The sequence below is a fragment of the Chrysemys picta genome, chromosome 7 (genome assembly GCF_011386835.1).
Source record: "Chrysemys picta bellii isolate R12L10 chromosome 7, ASM1138683v2, whole genome shotgun sequence".
NCBI classification, from domain to species: domain Eukaryota; kingdom Metazoa; phylum Chordata; order Testudines; family Emydidae; genus Chrysemys; species Chrysemys picta.
Genome location: NC_088797.1, coordinates 68,381,197 through 68,408,636, shown reverse-complemented (window position 1 = coordinate 68,408,636; position 27,440 = coordinate 68,381,197). Strand labels below are relative to the sequence as shown.

General features: G+C 44.4%; 1 long non-coding RNA gene across 1 annotated transcript in view; it reads right to left on the bottom strand.

Annotated features, from left to right (window-relative positions):
* Positions 1-2,282: 2,282 nt before the first annotated feature.
* LOC135972719 (uncharacterized) overlaps positions 2,283-27,440 on the bottom strand; it is a 71,513-nt gene continuing 46,355 nt past the window's right edge. The window contains exons 3-5 of the long non-coding RNA XR_010589198.1: positions 14,602-14,792; positions 5,100-5,257; positions 2,283-2,930 (exon numbers count right to left, since the gene is read on the bottom strand). This is a non-coding gene — a long non-coding RNA (uncharacterized LOC135972719). The remainder of the gene's footprint in view (positions 2,931-5,099; positions 5,258-14,601; positions 14,793-27,440) is intronic.

Sequence of the window (27,440 nt, the reverse complement as noted above, 5' to 3'; positions counted from 1 at the left end):
CACACAAGCGGTGACCCCTGTTTGAGAAACCCTGCTGTAAACCAAGGAATAATGGGGGAAAAAAATCACAAAAACCAGGAACAAAAGAAGAATGGGTACAAATAGCTCAGGGATTGGTATCCTATTTGGCTTACTGGATGGAAGTCTCAGCTGTGAACCAAAAACTGAAAGGGAATGGAACTTCTCCATAAAGGGGGACCCAGATGGTTACTACTGAAGTACTTGGGTGAGGTGGTTTGGGGAAGTTTGCACTGCAGCTGCCTCTGCTGTGTTTATTCTACAGACAGAGGACTCGGTCTCCAGGGCTCTCAGTCCAGACCCTTTCAAAATACTAAAATCATGATAAAAGTTAAACAGTAGGGTCTTTCTCCTGTAAGCCCTTTCTCAGTGTGCAGCAAGCTGTGACAGTGCTGTACTCCAGGGCAAGGGTGAGCAGAAGCTATGCATGGGATCAAGTATGGCTAAGCACTAGGCATGGTTGTACATAAGGGTCCATCCAATCCAGTGCCCGCTGAAGTCAGTGGAAAGGCTCCCACTGGCTTCAATGGGCCTTGGATTAAGCCTTAACTCATGAACCCTTGGGCAGTAGCTCCCCTGCTTTCAAGTGCACAGGATAAAATAGAGGTGGTTTGTGGTCATAGAACTGGCATGATTAAGGAGACACAAGCTTAAGTGGAACCATCATCATGCTTCCTTCCCCTCCACATTTGCTGGAGCGACTGAGAAGGGCCAATAGGCTCCCAATGTGTGTGTGTGTGGGTGGGTGGGGCAACCTCCCTCCTGACTACTCTATGGGGTGGGGCGGGGGGTTCCCCTTCCAAACTGCTCTGTGGAGAGGAGGCTCCCCTTCAGAAGAAGTGGCACATTAATAGATAATATGAATAATGATGCCTGACTATCCCCTTGATTTCCTCCTGACCCATCAGTCCCCCTGCTCCATTGCCCCCCCATCCCATCAGTCCCTTGCACCCCCTTATTAGCTCCCGTGCCCCATAAGCTCCTGGCCAGGAGGGGGGAAGGGTGTCGTGGGGGGAGGCCATGCTTGTGCATAGACACACATCCAGTTACACTGGGGCAGGTTTCTCCAAAACTGTGAGCAGTGAGAGCCAGTAGGCTATAATGGGGAGTCAGACCCAGCTCCACAGGACAAGAGCTCTCCCTGTGGGGTGTGACAGGGTGGGATCATCCCATCCCCCCCTTCCGCCAAGAATATTTTCATCAGCAACCCATGATTCCACATCTATACCGCACTCGGACAAGCCCTAAAAGGAAGGAAGGAGAAAAGCGACTGTGGAGGGGGAGCAGACTATGTGGCCTAAAATGGAGTCTGTCTACATAACAGATCCTGTGTGTTTACCAAACTCCACCAGCATATTCTTTAATGGCTTTAGAAATGAACTTGGAGGCCTCCATGAACTTTGGCTCTCTTTATTAAGTAACTTGATATACCCCTCAATATATTTAAGGGAACCTAGATAGACATGAGGTGATGGGTGCCTTAGAGATGTGCACAGTAATATCCATTCAGAAATCATTTCAAAGGGCTTGATCAAATGGCCACTGAAATCAATGGAGGAATCTTGACTCTAATGAGCATAGGACTGAACCCTGAATCTGAATATAGTCTCTCCATTGATTCTATTGATTGATCAAAGTCTTCTCCTAAAGGACAGTGTTGGGTAGCTCTCTTGACCATCCCATACAGGAGTGGGGGGAATTTGCCCTTCCTAGGTCTCAAAAGACATCTTACCATAGATGCTGGAACTATGGGTGCTGCTGCACCTCCTGGCCTGAAGTGGTTCCCATCATATACAGAGTTTACAGTTTGGTTCAATGACTCTCAGCACCTCCAATATACAAATTTTTCCAGCACCCCTGTATCTTACAGTCCTCTTCCTTTTAATTTCTAGGAAGGTAGTCAGAGTAAATTGAATGCTCTCTTCTACTGTAGTGGATTTAAAGTAAAACATCCGTTAGCCTGATCTTCCCATTTAGTGATCAGTATCTGGCCCTTAACTCCAACAGAGCTCCTAATATTACAAAGCTCCTAAATCCATTATGTTCTCCTACATATAAAGTAAAGCAATTGTGAGTCCAGTCTTCAAAGGTATCTCTTTTCATGCTGTAATTTCTCTTCTGTAATACATCAGTATAATATTCAGCTAATAAATATGTATGCAGGATTTTTATTACTTAATAGTTGTAAGGTTAATAGTCATGGTGAATGCCCATATTTAATATGTCAATGAGCTGCAAAATGCCAAGCTGAATAGCTTTAACACACATTAGTTCTACTTGTGAATCTACAAATAAGAACCTTGTCAGAAAAGTATTCAAACCAAGATCAGTATTGATTTTGGTCCTCGGAAAAAGCACTGGACTGTGACACTTTAAAATGATAAATGTCTAGAGAATTATTTGCCAGTATTGATGAAAAGAGGGTAGCTGTAAATCTGACATCATGTGATGAACCGATCCCAAACACTAAGAGCAAAGAGAATATTGTAAGTGTGTCTGGTTAATGTCTTTTTACAGCTATATACACTAATCAACAAAGCAGTTCTGCATTCTGTATATTATAGAGATATTTAATAGGGGAAGCAGTGCTTGAATTAGGTGAGTGTGCCCCACGATAGCAGACCAGCACTTATTTACATATCCCCACGTGTTTTGCCACCCACTCTTCCACTTGCAGCCAGTGCTCTCTGGAGTCTTTATGGTTTGCACTTCATGCCTTTTTCTAGTCAGACGCAATCTTGTATTCTTTGCACATTCTGCTGGTATGGTGCTTGCACTATTTCGACTGAGGTTTGTCTTCATATCACTTTATCATGTCACATCTACATAGACCAAAAGCTCTTAAAAGCCCACTGAAGTCAATGGAAAGATACTCATTTCCTCAGGGGCCTCTTGGACTAGGCTCTAGTTCTCTAAACAAGAATGGAGAAAAAACTATTCATAGGGGAAAATGAAATGCATGGGACTAATATGCATTACACTGAATTAGGGGGCAAATTAAATCATTCTCCTACAGACGGGCAGCAGTGACGTTAAAAAACTGCAGATTTAGGAAGAGTAACTTCAAGATTGTCACTGAGGTGAGAAGTTTTTCAGGGAAGCAGTTCTCTCAGCCATACTATTCTTTTCATGTATGGAATGAAAGGATGCTACAGAAAGTCAGGTAGCCATTGTAGGATGGATTGCTTTTTAAGATAGTCATTTTCTCCAGGGACAATTTCCTAGATTTTCATAAATCAGTTTCTCCACTGTACATGGTTGTAGGCTCTACCATTTCACAGCTACACTAATTTGGGCAGCCAAGAGGAGGAACCAAAGGAGTTTTTCCTATATGAGTTGTAATCTATGGGCACCTCTCTCAACCTGCCAAGGCCCAAGTGGGGGATGTTAAGTGTAACAAAGGCTACAAATAGTGGACACATATTTAGAGTTGAGCAAAGAATTGATTTTTCAGTTCAATGACTGAATCAAAAATTCCAGGGGAAAAAGTGGTTTTAAAACAAACATTTTTTTCTTGCTGAAACAAAACAAAAATTTAAAGTCACTTGAATTAACATTTCGTTTAGAAAATGTTGATTCCAATGACATTTCATTTAAAAAATGTTGATTTCATGCTAAATGTCAAAATTCTTCATTTAGAAAATGTTGAAATACTTCCATATTTCCAAAATATGTTGGGGGTGGTGGGGAAGGGACTACAAAGAAAGACCACACTAATTATTAGTTTGGGTGCCCCCAAAATACATTTACTATTCACCAAAAAAAAAAAAAAAAAAAAAAATATTCACCCAGCTCTACACATATACATATAGGAAACTTATACTGCAGTCAGACTCATCCCTTCAGTGTGAGCAACTGTCTAACATCAGTTCCAGGGTTCTGCCTTCTGTTGCAATTAGTTTTTCAACAATAAAAGTGAAGCAGCACCAAATTTGTCTTGAACATATGTAATTTTGGGGTAAAATTAATAGTGTCCCTTGAAATGAAGGACATTTGAGAGATATGCCGGTAGGCAAGATTCTTTAGGGTGGCTGACCAGTGCTAGGCATTAGAAGCAAAAGGGGTTTTCATGACACCTTAGCAGACCTGTCCCTGAAGTAAGTCAAAGCAGCCCAAAGAGTCATTTCAGTAACCAGCAATAGAGCACAGAATTTACCCCTTCCTCTAACATGTCCCCAATGTCATGAGGGGGCACGGCATAGAACAGGCAAGAAATCTCTTAGGAGCCCCTTTAATTAGATTTCCTGTCACTTTGCACTACTGGAGTGGCCCAAAGCAGCCAAAGCCAGGGCCAGAACCTGGCCTGATATCCACGAGTGCCCCCCAAGCATTAAAGCAATTGCTTTATCCATAGCACTCCACAATGAGTTATATTAATTCTCCAAACACTTTGAATTTTGAAGCAATCCCACCAAATATCACTAAAAGAACCCATGGGTTTCAGAGTAGCAGCCGTATTAGTCTGTATCCGCAAAAAGAAGAACAGGAGTACTTGTGGCACCTTAGAGACTAACAAATTTATTAGAGCATAAGCTTTCGTGGAGAGTCCACGAAAGCTTATGCTCTAATAAATGTGTTAGTCTCTAAGGTGCCACAAGTACTCCTGTTCTTTTTGCGGATACAGACTAACACGGCTGCTACTCTGAAACCTGTCATTATGCAAGGCACTGCATTTAGCCGTATGGAGTGGAAATCCATCAACCTCATAAAAGAACCCATAAGATTATATCTCCCTGTGGCTGGGCCCCTCACCCATTAATGCACCCTCGCAGGGCTAGGCATTTGGTAACATCAGCCTTAGAATCATAGACTCATAGACTTTAAGATCAGAAGGGACCATTATGATAATCTAGTCCCTGCACAATGCAGGCCACAGAATCTCACCCACCCACTCCTGTATCAAACCTATCTCATGGTTAAAAGACTTCAAGGTGCAGAGAATCTTCCAGCAAGTGACCCGTGCCCGACTCTGCAGAGGAAGGCGAAAACCCCCAGGGCCTCTGCCAATCTGCTCTGGAGGAAAATTCCTTCCCGACCCCAAATATGGCGATCAGCTAAACCCTGACCATGTCTCCGTTTACCTTTGTATCAGTTCAAAAATATGGCCTATAGTGCTTGGCCTTTTCTTTTGACTTCATCCCTCCTTCTCCACTTTTGGGCTAGAAAGGGGGTCTCACCCCAAGGTCCCAAAGGTCCTATTATGGGCCTCCAATCACTCGTTCCAGGGCTGGATATCTCCCTGGGAGGAACAAAGGAAGTTGAAACAGACACAAAAAATACAATCCAATTAGCCACTCTGCATCTGGGTTTGGATTGCCACCTCTGAGATACAAAAACCTGAGACATCCACCTGCCCCCCACAACACACCACACCACATACATCCCCGGTAGCACCTGTCCTCCCCATGCATGGCACTTTCTCCCCATCCCACCTGCAGGATGGGGCACCAGCCCCCATGGCTGCCCCAGGCACCAACCTCACTAAGCAGGATGTGGCACCAACCAGATCTATCCCTCTCTCATCCAGCAGTGACCCCTGCAGACAGTGCCTATGCTGTCGGCATTGCCAGCCCCAAGCTCGCCCTGTTGTGCTCACTGCTCCTGAGCCACCTTTTCCCCATAGTTCCCAGACACTCCAGAGCCAGAGCTCCTTCTGCTCAGGTACTGCCGCCCTGCAACTCCTCCCCACCCCACACAGTCATTAAGCACTGGGGGAACCCACAGGAGCACGATTGATCAAACGTGGGACTTGAACAGCTACCAAAAAATTTTAAAAGGGTGGGCTGAGGGAGACAGTCCCAAGAAAACAGGTACTGGTGACAACCCTGCTGCCCCCCTTCCATGGGCGAGGGGATAGAGGAGAGGGTGGGCCTGGGTCTTCCTGTGTCTCACCCCTGCAGACTCTGTATTAGTCAGTCATGAGCTGATTGCATAAGTCTCCTGCTGCCTCTGGAACTACTTACTACCTATGGCCTTTGCAGGCATCTTCTGTATGGCAAACCTTCCCTGCACCCTTCTAACGGGAAACTGGTCTCTCTGGGTGGCTTTTCCCTGATGCTGTGAAGCTGTTCAGCTAGGATTCTCAGCTTCTGTCAGTCACCCTACTCTGTCTGGGTTGCAGCTTTTTATCCCATCTATTGCTAACCAACCATTTAGCTGCAGTTGGGGGAGGGATTACTTTCTTCACTAACTCTTTAGTGTCCACTGCTGTGTGGGGGTCTATACACCCCAACACACTTCCCTCACAATTAGCATGAGTCCAAGGCCCCATCTTGTAATTCCTGATGAGGATGAAATACGTTCTATCCAGTCCTTCATAGTGTTCTCAGGTAAGAGACACAAACAACGTGCATGCAGATGTCAGGCCAGAAGACACCCACTTTGCTAATGGCAATTACACTGTGTCAGTTATCTCCATGGATGTTTTGAGATGAAGTATGTGTAGAGCCCAGATTTTAAAATAGGGCGGATTTAAGATGGACTTTTCAGCCGTAACTGCATTTCCTGCCAAATCTTTCAACCTTAATGTCACAGTAATTTTGTATAAATGTACGTAACTAAATCCTACCATGGTGTGCAGGGCGGTCATAAGGAGCTTCTTTCCCTCCATCACCCTACCAAAGGAGAAGTAAGGATTCCTCTCTAATGCACTGGAGAGGCTTACAGAGCACATCGCTAAATGGTCTGTGTCAGGGAGCGTACCTAGGCCCTCCAATTGCCTAGTACAGTGTTTCTAAACCTTTTCACAGAGACTACCCTTTATCTCAAGTCAAATATTTTCATGTCCCCCTTACATTTATTTGTATTTGTGCATGTGCATGCACGCGCTTCGGGGGTTGACAACGAATTCTTGAAGAGTGATGGTGAGAGGAGTGGGGGAAGGAAGATTTTCTCTGCTTTAGATTGCAATGAAATTTTCAATGCCTATCCCTCCTCCACCTATTGGCGTTCATGACCCCTTTGGGCATTGTGACCCACTGGTCGAGAAACACTGGTCTCAGGCAGATGCTGCCCTCAGAAGCAAGTGCTGCTCCCAACCCCCATGGAAGGCATGCACATTGCTCATTCTGCACCCATGCTACGATCCTCAGGCCTTTTGCCTGGAATCCTGCCCCAACTGACAGAATGTGAGAGGCATAATGACTACCACTGTGACAGGTCAGGATTTGGGCCATAGTCTGCACAGTCAGTAATGTCTGTCAAGTGGCTGGATAGCTGTCTGGAGGAAAGCTGCTGTATAAAAGCAGGATTGTCATCTATATACTCATTTTCAAGGCAATGGGGAAAAAAATCACTTTTTTCACTCTGAAACAGAGGATGGAAACAGCAAAGGGAAAAGTTAGCAAGTTGCTTCTCACTCCCACTTCCAGACATGCTGCCATGTCTAGTCTGTGGGGTTTAGGAAGGCTTGGCAGTCAATACACTTACGGTCCATCTGCTCACAGCAATATCTACAATGCACCAGGTTTCTAAGTATACAATTCAGCAGTGCTACAGTGTTTATTGTTCAAGGCATAGATTGCTTTCCTACCACTTAATGCTGATTTGTAACCTCTCTCTCCAGCACTGTTTTTATGAAAAAGAGAGGGGGAAAAACAAACAAAACAGTAAATGACTCCTCTGTACCACTGATTTTGGTGCAGTGACTGTTGGCTACTGCTAATTTACTGAATAAGGAAAGGATCTACATCTAGATTTGAATGTGTGAATAATCCCCCTAGGTGGAGAAACAAGCATTTCCCCACAGTGTATTTTATTTCCACTTGCTACTAAGTGTTCTCCCACATGCTGGTTTGCATCTCTCTAAGACTTCAATTATTCTTCTTGAATCAGTCTCACAGCGCACACCCTGACGGCCACACCGATCTGCATCAAATTCACAAGAACACTTTCATGCCTACAGTTTAACTAGACTGTTTCTATGATTATGCCATATTTTATTGCTTTCGTTTAATTATATACGTTGCTCTTCAACACCTTATGTGATCTAGTCCCAGCATCAGGGTCTGATGACGTTAACAGAAGCTAAAGCAATCATCTTTGTTCGGCTGAAAAATATTGTAGGCTAAGAGAAATTCAATAATAAATGACAAGGGCCACAGACAGCTAAAAAACTCTGGCTTTCAGGATAACGAAAGGGTGAAAATCCTCAATTATCAAGCTCATGGAATTTGTGGGGGGAAGCCCCATGACATTTTTATTGAACGTGGGCCTGCTCCAAAGTCCATTCATGTTACTGGGAGTCTATTGATTTCACTAGACTTTGGATCATGCTGCCCATCTCTATATGGGCAGCATTTTGCAATCAGGCCATCTCTCAGAGCTTTTATATATCACAGCAATTAAAATTTTGGATTGGGGGGGGGGGGAACCACTTCATTCTGGTTTCCCATATAGCTAAACAGAGGTTGGATTGCTCCAAAGATCCTAACCAGACTGTAAAACCATACATATTGCACATCAAGGTTTTATTGTGTAATCTAATCAGTGATGCAGACATACAATGGCTAATCCCTAGCATTGCCTGATATATTGATCCCAGTACTCTTTGGGCTAAATTCATCCTGGGTGAAATACATCAGGAGTCCTCGATACCTGTTCGCCACAACTACAATACTGTACATTTGGGTGAGAAATTTTAAGTAACTTGCCACTAAAGATGTAATTCAAGGCTCAGGAAGAGTGAATCCCACAATGCTCTTCCTGCAGTGTCACCAACCTCACAGTGCGATGCAGCAGCCGCCTCCCTTTGTGAGGGACACGTACCATAACAGATCCGGGCCCTGATTCTGATCTCACATTGGTGTCACTCTATTCACTTCAATGGAATGTCTGATGTCCCTTGGTGCATGCAGATCTGACCCCCTCATCTGCAAGCAATAGTACTTTCAGGAGCATGTGTTTTAGAAACAGCACTAGTCTTCTGTAGAAGACAATTCAAACCCTTATTGCAGGTAGTACATGTCCACCCCCCCCACCCACACACTTACAAATGAAGTAAAAGTGGAGCTCTGCAGTTGAAAGTAGAGTGCAGATTCTCTGCCCTTCTCTGCTCCCTTTGCACACACAGAGTAAATAGTTGCTGAAAGTCCCCTTCTGGGCACAAAGCTGGTAGAGCTTCCTCCTCCACCTCCCTCCCTACATTGCCCCAGTGACTAGACAGCTGGCACATATCAAAGCAGCCTCCAGGGCTGCACCAAGGACCAGGTTGGAAGCAAAAACCCACAGAAACAATCACTCCCAAGGCAGGTTCCTGTCTGAAACGGACTCTGTGCCCATGGAAGCTGAATGAAGCAGGGAATCTGGCCCAGAAGCTGAGAAATACATGATGCCCTCCCTCTGGCTGTGCATCTTCCAGCTGGTTCTGACCTTCCAATCTACTCTGATCTGCCCAAGGCAGTAGAACCCTGTTCCCATGATGGCACCAAGGAAATTCTTTGTTTGGGGGCATCAGGGATGAAAACTGGAAGATGAACAAGGATAAAAAGAGTCTTGCTAATTGGTCACCTCCAAAGCACCATGGCGGGTGGGCTTGGGTAGCTGCATGGCCACCTTGGCTGCTCTGGTGGATCAGCAGCTACACTTCAAGCCAACACGTGCAGTTCTTCATTGAGCCTAACCTGACCAGAGGAGAGGGGCCAGACTATTTACGTGGCAGTGAAGGCAATGGTATTTGATGTCATTTCTGGAAAAGAATTGTATGTGACATACAACATCCTGGTTGGAAAGGACTCAACAAAAGGCATCACAAAGCTGTTGCTTGATCCAGCAGATCTCACTCATGACACAACCGAACTCTCAGAGAAGGAGCTGAAATCCTTGGATGATATCTTCAATAATATGTACAAAGCCAAATATCCTACTGTTGGCTACACTTCTCAAAGCACGCTGAATGATGATGGAAGCCCCAATCAGAATTTTAAGCCCAAGGATCTACCACATTTCAACAGTAGGATGAGTTTTGATGTATGATTCAATATCCTGAAAATCCTTAGATGAGCCGTGTAGAACACAACATGACTGGCAACCACTGACTATTTTAAGGAGGAAGAATGCTGTATATGAATTGGGTGCATCTTTTGTATTTAATTTTTAAACAAACCTGATGTTGGCTGCTTACTACTATAGTGAATTCCTTCAAGCAGTGAACCCAACAAAATTCCCCTCAGTGCATCTTCCAGCAGATATCATTGTGGATTGTGCATGCATATCAAGAACTATATGCAACTGATCCTAAGCCCAGTCCAGTGAGCGTCTTTACACTGGGCCTAGAGCCTGATGCAATCTGGCGCTAAGAGTTTTGGGACATTTTAACTATGTGGATATCAGCTGAGACATACACAATGAAGAATAAAGAGCACGATCCAGGAAGACTCATTTTCAAACACACGGCACTTCTCTAGAAAGAGATGTCTCTGCTCAGCTTGGGTTTAAAGCATAAAACAAGACTGGAGAGAAAATACATGGGATCAATATCCATGACAGGAGAAACCTAAGGCCAAAAGGAGGTAAAGTGAGGACACTTAAAGGGACTTGTTTTGAAAGTAGGAAGCAAGGGCTAGGAGATATCCTGTAGATAAAATAATGCATGAAATCCACAGAAGGGGAATGGAAAGCATTTAATGGAAAGTAATTGTAAGCCATGTAAAAATAAAAAAGGCACATAAAAATGTTAAAATAATACTACCTTACATTTACTTTTCATCCCAAAGCATGCCAGACAGGCAGATAGAGCAAGTGCAACACAGAGACTGCTTAGCAGTGCACACAATAGCTGAGGGCAGGAAGTGAGGAAGAACTATATTCAATTGAAAGGGCACGGAGAATTTAGGGAGACAACGTAATTACTCAAACTGGAATCTGGCCAGGATACTTGAGATATCATCTCTGTTGTAAAGGCCTGGGATGAGGTAAAACATCAGGTGCAGAAAAGGACAGGGAAGATTATACATTGAAGTTCCAAGAGTGTAAAAAGAAAAGTCACCACACAGGCAGCAAGGAAAGCTGCACAAGAGGTTAAGCTAAATAACAAGAAATTTTCAAGTGAATTAAAAAGAGGAGGTCAGGGAAGGAGACATATGGCAGTCCTCTAGGAGGTGGGAACAATAATTTATTCAAGAGAGGGGGAGAAACGCTGTAACTCAAAGTGTGTCAGAGCCAAGAAGCCAAGTATAAAGTTCACAAATGACACATTCTGTCAGAGGAATTTGAAAGAAATACATTTCACCAGGTCAAAACATAAAAATGTACCGGCTGACTTATAAAAAACCATCAGATTGTAATTGTTTGCAACTCAAACTTTAGTCTGTGGCAAGGGAATGTAGAGCTGGCCAGGCTGGAATAAGGTAGTAAATAAACTCTCAAGCCCTGGATGCAGGGAAAGATAAATAGCCAAAACATGTGATGTACAAATTAAACACTGAAAGGTTCAGGCCTAGTTGAAGGATAGAATGCAAAAAAAAAAGTCTCTCACAGTGAAAAGCAATAGTAGCAGGAGCACCACACAAACAAGCAGGCTGTAAAAAGGCATGAGAGGAGGGTGTATCCAAACAGTGCAGAACAATGGGAGCTGTGTGCTACCGGGTAAAGCTCATCTTCACACAGGTTGGTGATTCGGCCTAGTTATTACGTAGGCCTTTACCACCATAGCTCTCAAAGCACTTCACAAAGGAGGTCAGGATCACTATCCCCATTTTGCAGATGGGGAAACTGAGGCACAGAGCGGCGAAGTGGCTCACCCAAGGTCGCTCAGCAGGCCAGTGGTAGAGCCACAAATTGAGCCCAGGTCTCCTAAGTCCCAGTCCAACACTCTATCCGCAAGGCAACCCTGTCTCCACTTAAGCTTCTCCTTGATAAACCCTGGCATTGTATTATGTTGGTATTGGGGAAATAAAAACATAATATATAAAAAAGAATATAACCAGTGGAAATGGCCTGTGGAACCTGTCTTTGCTGGAATGGTTTAGTGCAGTCATGATATCTGTCTGAAATATACAAACTTGGGCCCCAGTTCTGCACACACTTAAGCATATAAAGGGTTTTATGCATGTAAGTGTCCCCATGAAATCAATTACATTACTTGCAGAGGTAAAGTTACTCTCCTGCTCAAGTGTTTTTAGCACTGGTACCTTAGTAGGAATACAACGGATAGTAGATATAAGATTAATAAAATATGGTCCCTATATTTATCCTACCTAGATAATACTAGATACTGGGTGGATGAAGATCTGAATGAGCCAGTACAGCATAGCGAACAGGATTACTGTACTAAGGCCCTTGGGGACTGATCCATAGGCCATCAGTACTAAGACACCCGCCAACTTTAGTGGATTTTGGATCAGGGTCTATCTAAACAATCTGAAAAAAGGATGCAGGCAATTATTTGGAGGAAAAAACTGGTGCTGAGATTAAGGGACAAATCCATGTATACAGCTTTCTTTTTGTCAGTTTCATTTCCTACGATCTTCAAATATTTAGAGGAAAATTAGGAATTTCTCAGTTGTGCCTAAAACTAGAAAGTGATTGTAGTAGGGACTCTTGCACAGAAACCATTTTCAGTAATGAACAAATCTGAACACTTAAGCAAAGGTTTCCTCAATGAATTTATTTATTTAACTCATGATGGTCAGCTTCTGTTTCTAACAAATGCCTTCAGGCCCAATAGAACTTCTCAACATCCATACCGATGAACATTCAGTGCTCATAAAAATGCTATTATTGGAGACATTTAGATACACACACTCCTCTCTCTCTCTCTCTCTCTCTCTCTCTCTCAATTTCCTGACTTAGAAGCCAACCCTCTTTGCACAGGATATAGTAAGTAAGGGAAGATGGTGCATCGTTGAATTAATTTCAGCTTTGTATTGCAGTGGCTAAGGGGAATTCTAATCAATATAGAGAGCGTTCAGCTTGCTAAACAGAAAGCACATCTTGTACAAAGCTGAACATTTTTCTCCTTGTCATACAGAATTATCTTAATTATTGTTTCAAGGAACAGCCTTACATGGAATCATCTAGTAGTCCAAAATGCGGCTCAGAAACTCATCACTGGAATAATTTATGATTTTTTTCTTCCTAGCATCTTGGGCTTGTTTGATATGCTTGCCATTTCTCGCTGACAGGGAGGTCGATTAAATCACATTTATATTGTAAACGTATGCATTGCTTTTTACCCTAGGCGCTGGATGAAGAGATACAGGACCCCATGGGAAAAGCAAGCCAATCCACTTTCATATTGCAAATTTCTGCTGTTCGGAAGAAATGAATGGTTGCCAGGGAGAGCTGGGAATTACTTGAGGATGCAAAATGTTATTTTAGAATTCTTTTGAGAGAAGCTTTTCTCTCCCCCCACCTCACCATTTTCACATCTTCTGCTAATGCAGCTCACATCAGTTTCTATGAAAACACTGAAGGAATGCACTTCACCAACATTCTTCAGAGGATCTGTATAAATCAGGCTTTTACTCTGCCTGTATAAAGCAGGACATTTCTTTACTTTAAAGGGGTGGGGGCAAAGGGATTTGTAACATTTTCCAAGGCATTATGTCTCCCAAATACCGCTCAAGATGGGGAAGGTCACCACATGGTTTTGAACTAAAAGAAAGTGTTAAAATTGGGGAGGGTAAAGGTCATTGCCTAGGGCCATGGAAAAATGAGGCTGCGATATCATTAACCTAACAGAACTAATTAGGAAACATTCAGCTTTTATAAATTATGCAAGGCACTCAATTTATCCTTTTTCAGATTCCTACCATAACATAGGTAATTAGAGAACATTTATAGCAACACTGTAATGTAATAAAACAACCCTTTCATTAGCATGAAACCTTCCCTCTAATACTCCCATACCTGCAAGACAGCAGACAGAATTATTATAACCTGGGAAAGCTACATGGAAACTCATTCTCTGACTGGCATCATGTTGCTACTCCTCCTCCCTCCCCTCCGCCGCCATTTAATGTACTAGTGAACACTCAAATGACTAGGTAAATAACGGACCCTACACAATTATATATGCTTTCTGCTGGAGTTTATTATGGCAGCACTTTAAGTTAACTGATTTGCTTTTTGGATTATATGCCCTGCTTTCCAGGGATCATGCAAACTTGGTTCCCAGTCCTGCAATAGGTCCACTTACAGAGTCATTGCAGGACTGAGGCCTTAGCAATTTTGTTGTCACCCTCATCAGAATAAAACATTCTCAAATATCAGCCTGGATTCCTGTTTATTTTTTAAAGGCTTAAATTGACAGAGCAATGAAAAAAAAGGGAGCTTTCTAGCTAAGCAGTCCCAAACTCAGAAATTTTGCATATACTTATAATGTAGTGGCATATGATATCTTTGAAATTGCCCAAGTTACTTAGTTTTGCATCCACAACAGATGCTTTTGAACTGTATTGTGCAGAGTTGGCCCAAAAAATCCCACAAAACGTATGCGTGGGGGGGGAAAATTGGGAGTGGGGAGTATGTTTACATCAAAAATCAACTGACAAAAAGTTTACTTGAAAATTCAAAATTCAGAAAATTTCAGCTAACTCTGGCATTTGGGGCTTTTTTGGCTTATATATTCAAGTTCTTCCTCACCTTCAGATCCTCCATATGTGCAGCTTTAAAAGGTGATTATATACTTGATCCAAAGCCTGCTGAAGTCCATGGAAAGTTTCTCTCCACTAGATGTACTGTAGAAAATATGGAAGCACATTCTGATGCCGGAGTGAGGTTTTGATAGATGAGTAAAAGACTGAGGAATTTAATATATGGTCATGGAGATTCAGCTGGTGGACAATAAAACATGAGCATGAATTCCAATATAATGGACATTTCCTAAAATGTGAGGAAAATATATTAGCAACAGAGACATCACTGTCCATCATTTTCCCTCCAGTGAGTTGCAGAGCCAGAGATACACACTATGTAGGCCTGACAACAAAACACATCAATTTTGCCTTTGCAACTTCTTAAGGTTTTTGCTCTTTGCAAACATGGAAATGTTTACAAACAATGTCTCCAGAAAACACTACATACTGCTACTGAAATATCTGCTCACTTCACAGAGCGATGCTGAATGCACACAGTTGTCACAGCTGGTGAAATTATGTACAGCAAAAACAATGAGGAGGAGAGTCTAATTTCCTAATAATTCAAGTCAATAGAGATACAGTGAATCAGTGGGAACTACTCCTGGAGTAAGCATGCAGAAAGAGTAATACGATATGAGCAAAGGTATCAGAAACTGGCTCTTACAAAACAGGCAAAGAAAAGGAGTCAGTTTTCCAGTGAACATTTTGCAAAGTGAAAAGCAAAAGTTTTATCCATAAAAACAGGATTTGTGTTAGATCAGGAAAAAATTCAATGTTAGATCAGGAAAAGCTTCCTATGACTGAAATATACTAGGCTGAGAATTCTCCAGCAGTTTCTTTCTGTGGACCACCTTGAACGGCCCTCTCAGAGATCTCTTCCCCATAGCCCAATCCTCACTCTAGTTGGCTCTCAAGGGGTGCATGATCCTGCAAACCTAAGGGCTCCACAGTCCAGAGTTTGAGAACCACTGTGGCATCTCCCAAAAGTGGTGAAAGCCCCATCATTTGGGTCATTTAAAGCTACAAATAGGGTGGACAAAGCACTAAAAAATATGACAGTAACAATCGTGCATTGGCAGGGCAGTGAATTGGATTATGTAATATGCTTTCATCTTCTATGATGTTTTATGAAAATTAAACTACTACTACCCCAACCTGAGGCCAGCTTGTTTAAAAATAAAGCAATTTCCTGGGAACATACTCAAGAACCTTTTTTCCCCCCACCCATGACTGTGTTATCACTCTGCTAACACTCCCTCTATGACTTAAATTAAAACCTACATGATTTTCCTCCCCATAGACATACATAACCAGTTTTCACTTGCTGAGATCTGATCCTGCATCACGGAAGTCCATGTGAGCAGGATCAGCCTCTTATACAGCTACACTAGTCGTGAGGCATGAGATAATTGGCTGAAGTGATCTGTACAGAAAGCAGCCAGTATTGAATGGAGTCTAACATACACTCTTTGTATACAAACACCAGCATTTTCTCCACTAAAAGTAATTGCTTTCTCTATTTTCTTATGTAAAATGCTCAGTGTGCTGTGAATCTTGTGATCCACATCAGTCTTTCAATGCTGCTTTTCTATAAATGACAAGAATGCCACTGACAAAAATATAGAATATCAGTAGAAATAATTAGAGAAGACAGAGTAACAATAAGCAAGATTCTCAGCTGGTGTAACTCAGCATACCTCCATGGCCTTCAGCAGGAGGCAATGTGGTGTAATGGATAGGGTGCTGGACTGACAATCAGGAGATCTAGATTCTAATCCTGCTTCTGCCTGTCAGTGGTTGTGGAACCGTGACCAAGTCACTTTACCTCTCTAAGCCTGTTTCCCCAGTTATCCTTCACTTTGTATGTGTTTCTGGGGCAGGGCACTGTTTGTACGTTGCCTAATACAGTACGATACCAATCTCGGTTGGGATCCCTACATGTCAGCATAATTCAGATACGAATACAGATGATAGCATAAGAGCTTGAGAAAAATTCAAAACTTTAATGACACTGTCACCAAGTTGTGGTCTGCCTTGCCTATTTCAAATGTTCCCGTTAAGACTGCATATGAGATTCTCCAGATCACATCATAGACAGCCATTAGGGAGATTGATGAGTTTGCCATGTGGTGCCGTATTCATGGGTACCCATTTAGTATCCCAGCAACTCATACATTAAGGAGTAACACCTGTGAGGCAGGGAAGTGTTAACCCATTTTACAGCTAGGGAAATGGCATGCAGAAAGCCTGATCTACTGTCCACTGAAGTTAATCAAAAGACTTCCAGTGTCATTAGTGGACTCTGGATCTCACTTAGCCAAAGACACACAAAGCCTCTGACAGACCTAGGAATTAAACCCGCATCTCCTGAGTTGCAGTCCAACATCCTAACCAGAAGACTATTCTTGGATCATAAAAAATATTCCAAGTGAAGATTTAGATCAAGTTCTGGATGAAGGTTCAAGTTAGTTCTTATTTTGGGCTCAGTCCTGCAACCCTCGCTCATTTGAGGAATCCTCTGAAATCAATGTGACTGACTGACTGAGATAGGGTTGCTCTGCTCATGTGACTAAAGATTGCAGGATCTGCTCCTTTATTAATACAAATTCTCCGAGCCCTTGTTTTTCAGCGTCTGGGTGAGATGAATAGATTTAAGTTGTATTCATTACTGTCCTCATTAAGACGTTTGCTACCAGAACAAGATATCGTAATTGTAAGACAGAGAGAGACAGTGGCATCCTGTAGCATTTTGACCTTTTCAGCATGTCGTATTGTGACCTACTGACCATTCCATCTGCTCATTGGACACTGCAGGGAAGAACCGAATAGTCATGCATGACTAACTAGGATGCAAAACAGCACAAACTTAACCCATTGGTGAGAGACTGTAAGCCTATGTGATCTTTGGAACACCTCATTAAAAATCCAACTTAGGTCCTCTGCCTTCTCCAGCTAAACTGCTGGGACTTCGCTGGTTTTGATATTATTAGAACATTTATGTTATAGTAGCAAAAGGCATTTTTATGAAGATACTACAATCTCTGCCTGAGATCTCATTGACAGATCAAGCTTCTTTCATGGAAAGTGACAATGGATTACCATTCTGTGCAGCACTTTGCAACAAGCGACAAATCATGTTTAATTTCTTGGGTATTCATTATGGTAACATTAATCCATCTGGCATTAAGCAGAGAGTAGTATGCAAGCTGATCATATTTCTCCAGTAATACAGTATTTTTCCTGTAATTTAGTATAATTCTGGAATGGCATTTCAAACCTTTTTAACAGTGATCTCCAAGTATAAACTTTCATAGTACATTAAATATGATAATATTAAGGTGTCATTAAAGCCTTGCATGATAGCAGACTTGTTCCTGGGCCAGAAGACTAAAGGCTGTGGGCTAAAGTCTCACAGAAGGGACTTGTGTTTATACATAGGATTCTGCAGCGTCTCTTCTGCCCACTCCTGAAGATGTCTATGTGCAAGTCAAAGACCATGTAGCACTTAGTCTAACCCTGGTTTTTTGGCCAACTTCCCTTCTCAATAAAAACAAATGTGAATGTCCTAGGCTTTGTATGAGCTATCACTGAGGAGCGCAAACAAGCTTTCTACAGACAGTGTCTAGTGTTCATCTACAGGAAAGCCTTTGCAACTGTGGCTGGGGTAGCAAAATGGCTAGAACTTATGCTGGCCATTTGGATATTGCATAACAGGCTACTGCGTTGGCCTATATGGATACTGAACTACTGCTGGACTTGGAGACTGAAAGGCAAAATATAAAACACTAAGACTTATGCACATGTTGAATTTTAATTTTTAGCATGCACGTAAGTATTTGCAATACTGAGGACTAACAAAAAAATAAACCCCAATAAGTCATGGACAGTTCCTGCAAGGGAGGGTTTGGAGGAGAGAACAATATAGGAAAGATTTATAGTTTCAGGGTCAGCTGCTCCTTTGTCCCCTTCCTGGTCTATGGGAGAGAGCACCCCATCAGGTGCCTGGCCTCATGTCTTTACCTATCAAGGGATGGAATTCTCAATTTTCCCACTTCTAGACCATTCCCAGGGCTATAGAATCATGTGCATCTGTCGTGTTTACCTAGCAGGTCCAAATGAGTTTTGATATCTGCAGTCCTTCCCTTTGGGAGTCACAAGCATTCAGTGACTAGTCAGCCTTCCTAACAAAAATGTATTATTATTTTACCAGAGGGGACAAACCATAGAGAAAAAGGATTTTAAAACAAAAGCAGTCTACAAGCATGTCTAGCTTACCAAAAGGCTCGTGTGATGGGGTGTAGCTACCTCACCCTGGCTCTGCAGGGGTTAACTGTGCGTTGCAGGCTGAAGAAGCCATGCCCCTTCACCTCTGCTGGGCATGCTCAGCCTGGAGCAGTATAAAGGGAAGCAGCCCAGCTAAGTCTGGCAGGCTGCTGAAGGGAGAGGATGTAGACTGCAGGTTCTCTCCAGGGAGCTGCTACAAGCCCCAACCCCAGAGTCAAGGCATGCAGAGCCCCAGACAGATTCCAGGTTGTCTGACAAACCCAGAGAGGTGGCCATGCCATCCGGAGCTACGCCGCCTGTGGAAGGAAGCAGCCATGGGGACTTAGACTTTGCTCCGGTGGGTGAACAGGGGACCCAGTCAGTGTGTTTTGGGAGGATTCTTACTGACTCGGTGGTGAGTAACCCTGCCACTGCCAGGGCCCTGGGCTGGGGCTCGGAGGAGCAGGGAGGACCCAAGTCCCCCTACCCTGGGTGCCACACACCCCCGAGTGGCGCCTCACTACCCCAGTGGGCCAATAAGCCACACAACCCCGTGGAGGGGTGCGACTTTATGGACTCCGGCCATTGGCCCCACAGCCCTGGGCGTCAGGGCCACTTTATGGACTCTGGCCATTGGGCCATATTACCCTGTTTCAGAGTAAGGGTCATTAGCACTGGACTTAACCACCTGCAGTACAGCCTCTTTCCTTGCTTGTGATCATATGTGACCAGACACCCCGTGATGAGTTTGAGGTGATGCAACATTCAGGAGGAGATGCCCAAGATATAGTTAAAAATACAAAACCACTAAGGGAATGAGGGTGGGCGATTGAGAGGCAGCTATAAAAGCACATCACTGGCTTTACAGAAATACATTTAACGGCACATATGTATCCACATGGGAAACCTGATGGTGATGTGGCCATCAAACCAAATCACTGTCCCTTCTTTTAGCAACATCCCTGTATTTTGGCATCTTTAATTTTAAGTTTGTGAGACAGCTACTCCCTTCTAAATAAATGGACACAAATCGGACATCAGGAATGGTAACATACAAAAGCCAGTAGGTGAACACTTCAATCTCCCTGGACATTCTATAACAGATTTAAAGGTAACTATTCTTGAACAAAGAAACTTCAGAAACAGACTTCAAAGAGAAACAGCAGAACTAAAATTCATTTGCAAATTTAACACCATTAATTTGGGCTTGAATAGGGACTGGGAGTGCCTGGCTCATTACAAAAAGCAGCTTTGCCTCTCCTGGAATTGACACCTCCTCATCTATTATTAGGAGTGGACTACATCCACCCTGATCGAATTCGCCCTGTCAACACTGGTTCTCCACTTGTGAGGTAACTCCCTTCTCTTCATGTGTCGGTATAATGCCTGCATCTGGAACTTTCACTCCATGCATCTGAAGAAGTGAGGTTTTTTACCCACGAAAGCTTATGCCCAAATAAATCTGTTAGTCTTTAAGGTGCCACTGGACTCCTTGTTGGTTCCCTTCTAATTGTTCTTCACCTAACTAATTTACTATTCAATATGTAAATAATTCCAAAGTCAGATATAATTAATAATTCATAAGCAATGAAGTTAAAATTAATTCTCCCATGTCTGATTTTTTTCATTTAAAAAAAATACATAATGCATGGTGGAAGTGCAAACGGTTCAAGATGTTTTACATTGGCTAAATGTATTCATGTTTTCTATGATGCTCGCTCTTTGTGTGCCCATTGCTAAGCCTTATTATTATTCAATTAGATTAGTAAAAATTAAATTCTACTGTTAAAACACATATTTCCTTTTGTTTACAGGTAATTAGGTAATTTTAAACAGCACACTTGGAGAAAGAAATTAATTAATTTGAAGAAGAAAAAAAAAGACAAGGTTGAGGTATTGTATGTATAGGTAATAAGAGGCACTCTCTTCTGGATACATACACAATTCCAATTTAAAATAAAATAATACCACCTAATAAAATTTGAACACTTTAAATGTTCACTGAGGCCTGGTCTACACTAGGCGTTTATGTCGAAGTTAGCGCCGTTACATCGAATTAACCCTGCACCCGTCCACACCGCGAAGCTATTTAGTTTGACATAGAGGTCTCTCTAATTTGACTTCTGTACTCCTCCCCGACGAGGGGAGTAGCGCTAAATTCGACATGGCCATGTCGAATTAGGCTAGGTGTGGATGGAAATCGACGCTAATAGCTCTGAGAGCTATCCCACAGTGCACCACTCTGTTGACGCTCTGGACAGCAGTACAGGCTCGGATGCTCTGACCAGCCACACAGGAAAAGCCCCGGGAAAATTTGAATTTTAATTCCTTTTCCTGTCTGGACATCGTGGCGAGCTCAGCAGCACTGGCAACGATGCAGAGCTCTCCAGCAGTGATGGCCATGCAATCTCAGAATAGAAAGAGGGCCCCAGCATGGACTGATCGGGAAGTCTTGGATCTGATCGCTGTGTGGGGCAATGAGTCCGTGCTTTCCGAGCTGCACTCCAAGAAACGGAATGCAAAGATCTACGAGAAGATCTCTAAAGACATGTCAGAGAGAGGATACAGCCGGGATGCAACACAGTGCCGCGTGAAAATCAAGGAGCTGAGACAAGGCTACCAGAAGACCAAAGAGGCAAACGGACGCTCCGGATCCCATCCCCAGACATCCCGTTTCTACGAGGCACTGCATTCCATCCTAGGTGCGGCCGCCACCACTACCCCACCACTGACCGTGGACTCTGAGGATGGGATATTGTCCACGGCCGGTTCCTCGGACATGTTAGCGGACGGAGAAGATGAGGAAGGAGATGAGGAGGACGAGGCAGTCGACAGCGCTCACAACGCTGATTTCCCCGACAGCCAGGATCTCTTCATCACCCTTACAGAGATCCCCTACCAACCGTCCCCAGCCGTTACCCCGGACACAGAATCTGGGGAAGGATCAGCCAGTAAGTGTTGTAAACATCTAAACATTTATTTTTAACAGAACAGGAGTATTAATAATAACAAAAATGGGTTTCTCATGATTAGTTTGCCCTAGGCGCTTAACGGTTCAGTCATGGGCAGTGCAACTATTGAAAAAAAATCTAACAATGTCCGGTTTTGCATGATTGTCCTGCCCAAGCCGCTCTACTGTTTTGTCACTGCTAGTGCAGCTAGAGTAAAATGCGGTCTATATGTCCGGGGATAGAGCAGAAATCCTCCTGTGACATCTCGATGAAGCTCTCCTGGAGGTAATTGGAAAGCCGTTGCAGCAGGTTCCTGGGGAGAGTGGCCTTATTGGGTCCTCCGTAGTATGACACGTTGCCGCGCCACGAGATTATCAAGTACTCGGGAATCATTGCTCTGCACAGCAGGGCGGCATACGGCCCTGGTCTTTGGAGGCTTTCCCGGAGCATTCTCTCTTTCTCGCTGTCAGAGATCCTCATGAGGGTGATGTCGCTCATGGTGACCTGCTTTGAATTAGGTAGGGGAATGTTAGTGTTGGGACTGCTTGCCCGTTCCTTTACAGAACTGTAACCGCTGGTTTGCAGCCACACTGTGGAGGCGGGAGAGGGGCAGCATACACGGATCTTTCCCGGGGACAGCCGCGAGGGGGTGGGACAGGGGCAGAGTTCCTGCTTGCCGGATTGCTGGCAGCAGGGACTGACATTGCTTTCAATGTGAAATGAGGCCATTTCTAATATTAAATTTTTAAGCTGCCACAAGTCTACGGCTTACCATGTCTGCCTGCAACAGAAATTCCGCTGTCCTGCCCCGCTTCTCAAATGTGCTGTGCAAGACCCCAGGCACTGAATGCGAAGGCCGAGAATTCGACCTTGTGCTGAGTGCGCATGTGATAGGTGCTGTGCATGGTCTTGTTCACAGAGAAAGACTATGTTCTTTGTTCACAACTACATTTATCTTTCTGAGGAATTCACTCCCTTTTTCCCATTCCCACAGCCACATCTGCGACTGTCTCACAACCTAGCCTGGCATCACACTCCCAGAGGCTAGCGCAGATTAGGCGTAGGAAGAAGACGACACGGGAGGACATGTTTTCGGAGCTTATGGCCTGCTCCCGAGCCCAGGCAGCACAGCAGACCCAGTGGCGGGAGAACTTGTCCCAAATGCACCAAGCAAACATGGATCGGGAGGAGAGGTGGCGGCAGGAAGACCAGCAGGCGACTCAAACGCTGCTTGGACTACTGAGGGAGCAAACGGACACGCTCCGGCGCCTTGTGGATGTTCTGCAGGAACGGAGGCAGGAGGACAGAGCCCCGCTGCAGTCTATCTCTAACCGCCCTCCCCCGCCACCAAGTCCCATACCCACCTCACCCAAAGTCCAAAGAAGGAGGGGCGGCAGAGTCCATGACAACTCTCACTCCACCCCTGCAGAGAGCTCTAGTAGTAGAAGGCTCTCATTCCCCAAAATTTAACAAGTGATTTCCTTCCCGCCTGACAAGCCCCCGTCCAAGTTTCACCTCCCAGTTCCATGTGTAGTTGATAATAAAAAATACGTTTCTGTTAACTACTGTTTCCATCATGTTCTTTTGGAGGAGGAGGGGAAAGGGGGTTGGTAATTGGACAGGACAGTCACCTTTGGCAGGGTACATAGGCGGGGGCAGGTACAGCAGCAGGGCACATACACAGTGCAGTGACTAGTTACCCTGGTCAGTCTGTGAGGTGGTTTTCATGTTATGTGGTGGGGGGTGGGTTGCTCTGTGACTTTGTGGCGGGGGAGGGCAGTTACAGATCTTATGCAGCGGTCCTTATCCTGGATCACAGAGCCACGCAGCAGGGGATCTGTAACCGTCCTCCCCCTGCCACAAAGTCACATCGCCCCCCCCATACACACAGTCCTGATCAGGAGGGGTGACAGGCTCCGTTGAAACAACCAGTCCACCACAGCGGAGCCTGTCAATCCTTGAGTTTAGAAGCTTCATTTGCGTCACTACACTACACCCGCTCCCCACCACAGTCTGCGTCCCAGTTTTCAAACATTCCTGAGAAAACAGTAATAAAGACAACAGTGTTCATTAACAAAGTAGAAGTGATTTTATTTCTAAACATGTGTTGGAAGGGGGTGAAGGGGGTATGTAACTGGAGAGGATAGTCAACATTAACTGGGTAAAAAAACGGGGGCAGGTTCAGCTTCTCTGTACACTAACTTAAAAGTCACAGGTTACCCTGCTCACTCAGGAACCTAGCTTTCAAAGCCTCCCGGATGCACAGCGCGTCCCGCTGGTCTCTTCTAATCGCCCAGCTGTCTGGCTGTGCGTAATCAGAAGCCAGGCTCTTTGCCTCAACCTCCCACCCCGCCATAAAGGTCTCCCTCTTGCTCTCACAGAGATTGTGGAGCACACAGCAAGCTGCTATAACAATGGGGATATTGGTTTTGCTGAGATCACAGCGAGTCAGTAAGCTTCTCCATCTCCCCTTGAGATGGCCAAAAGCACACTCCACCACCATTCTGCACTTGCTCAGCCGGTAGTTGAAGAGTTCTTTTTCACTGTCCAGGGCGCCAGTATAGGGCTTCATGAGCCAGGGCATTAGCGGGTAGGCTGGGTCCCCGAGGATGACTATAGGCATCTCCACATCCCCAACAGTTATTTTGTGGTCCGGGAAGTAAATACCTTGCTGCAGCCGTCTAAACAGACCAGAGTTCCTGAAAACACGAGCGTCATGAACCTTGCCCGGCCATCCGACGTAGATGTTGGTAAAACGTCCCCTGTGGTCCACCAGTGCTTGCAGCACCATGGAAAAGTAGCCCTTTCTGTTAATGTACTGGCTGGCCTGGTGGTCCGGTGCCAGGATAGGGATGTGAGTTCCATCTAAGGCCCCACCGCAGTTTGGGAATCCCATCGCTGCGAAGCCATCTATGATCGCCTCCACGTTTCCCAGGGTCACTACCTTTGGCAGCAGTACATCAACGATTGCCTTGGCTACTTGCATCACAACAACCCCCACGGTAGATTTGCCCACGCTAAACTGGTTCGCGACTGACCGGTAGCTGTCTGGCGTTGCAAGCTTCCAGAGGGCTATGGCCACTCGCTTCTGGACAGTCAGGGCTGCTCGCATCTGGGTGTCATTGCGCTTCAGGGCAGGGGACAGCAACTCACAAAGTTCAAGGAAAGTTCCCTTCCGCATGCGAAAGTTTCGCAGCCACTGGGATTCATCCCAGACCTGCAGCACTATGCGGTCCCACCACTCAGTGCTTGTTTCCCGGGCCCAGAATCGCCATTCCACGGCATCAATATGACCCATTGCCACCGTGATGTCCTCAGCGCTGGGTCCCGTGCTTTCTGAGAGGTCTGTGCTACTCTCAGACTTCAGGCCCTCACCGCGGTGCCGTAGCCTCCTCGCCTGACTTATCTGCATCTGCCTCAGGGAAAGGTGGATGATAAGCTGCGAGGCGTTGAGAGCGGCCACAACTGCAGCGATGGTCGCAGCATGCTCCATGCTCGCAGTGCTGTGGCGTCCGCGCTGTCACTGACTAGAAAAGTGCGCGAACTGATTTCCCGCCGGCGCTTTCAGGGAGGGAGGGCAGGAGTGATGGACGGATGACGACAGTTACCCAAAAGCACCCTCGACACATTTTTTTTACCCAGAAGGCATTTGCGGCTCCACCCAGAATTCCAATGGGCAGCGGTGACTGCGGGAACTGTGGGATAGCTGCCCACAGTGCACCCACAGTGCACCGCTTCCAATGTCGACGCTTTCCCCGTTACTGTGGACTCACAAAGTCAAATTACTGTCCTTAGTGTGGACACACACGTTCGACTTTGCAATATCGATTCCAAAAATTTGATTTAAGTAAAATCGAACTACTCTCGTAGTGTAGACATACCCTGAGAGACATTATCTCATGAACCCTCACAGCATTCCTATGAGGTAGGTGGGTATGTATTATTATCCTTATGTTACAGATGGAGAAACTGAAGGCAGATGTGACTTTCTCATGGACCCAAAGTGTGTCAGTGGTCAAGCCGAGTTTAGAACTCCTGGCTCTGGAGCAAGATCTGGTGTAGTGCTTACAAGAATTTAAGAGAAGTTACTGGTACTCAGTCATGATTTTTCTTGCTCCGCAAAGCAATATGAATACTTGAAAAGATGACCAGTGCAGGGTAAGTGACTCAGTAATGCTGGTCATGTAGTCAAATTAAGGGAACACACAATCCTGAGGCCTTCATCCTACTTCCATTCGAGTCATGAAAGCAGGATTAGACACAAAAGTCTTCTTTTACCCTTACACTTTTTTTTAACCCTTACACAGTATTCAAGGTGTGACTATATCATGGATTTACATAGCAGTGTTATGATATTTTCTGACTTATCTATCCCTTTCCAAATGGTTTCTAAGATTGATCGCTTTTTTGACTGCCACTGCACATTGAGTGGATGTTTTCAGATGTGTATTACTCTCTCTTTCTTGAGTGGTAACAGTTAAACACCATTTTGTCTGTATAGTTGGGATGTTTTCCAATGTGTATTACTTTGCATTTAACAACATTGGATTTCATCTGCTATTTTGTTGCCCACTCATTTTCTGCGATCCCTTTGTAACTCTTTGTAGTCTGCTTTGGATTTAACTAGTTTCGGTAATTCTGCATTATCTGCACTCTTTGCCATCTCACCGTTTACCCCTTTTTTCCAGATCATCTATGAATATGTTGAACAGAACTTGTCCCCCAGGGATTTGTACTTGGACATCACTATTTACCTCTCTCCATTCTGTATAATTTGGCTAAATTGGGCTAAATCCTGAGCTCATTTACACCCAAGTGGTTTGCACAGAAATATCACAAGACTACACACAATGATTCCAGCACTTCACCTGAGGGTGGTTATCCCTTAACCCATGGGTTGGAGTAGGCACTTGATAACCTGGCCCATCAGATGAACATCTTCACTAAACCATCACTGACAGTAGTAATATGCATGGACATGAGGCAGCCAATATTTCTGTTCATACCACTTCCAAAAAAAGATACAGCACAGCATGATAAGTAATGTGAAGATGCAGAGTCAAGCATTCTGCCCATGACTTCAAGTATAGGCTATGCAGACTATGTAAGATTAAAGCCAGACATGTGAAGGTAACTCACCATCACACACACACACACCCCAAAAACAAAAAAAAACCCAACCCACCACAACCTATGATATTAACAGATTAGAACACAAAGCCATTTTAGTGTCCAAATGACAAAGTGTGGCAGGGAGCTCAGTGTAAGTCATCATACTTGGTTGGGTTTGAAAATCAGTTAATTTTAAAGACCATCTTGGTTTATCCACAGAACCAAAAGAAAATCTGAAAAATATAACTTCACAAGTTCTTGGAAAGTCTCTTATGTCTTCATGTGTTAAGGGGTATTTCTTGTATCTCTTTCTACATCATTTATTATTATTTTTATTACCATTTATACCAGGGGTTGGCAACGTTCGGCACGCGGCTCGCCAGGGTAAGCACCCTAGCAGGCCGGGACAGTTTATTTACCTGTTGACGCGGCAGGTTCAGCCGATCACGGCCCCCACTGGCCGTGGTTCGCCGTCCCGGGCCAACGGGGGTGGCGGGAAGCCGCGGCCAGCACATCC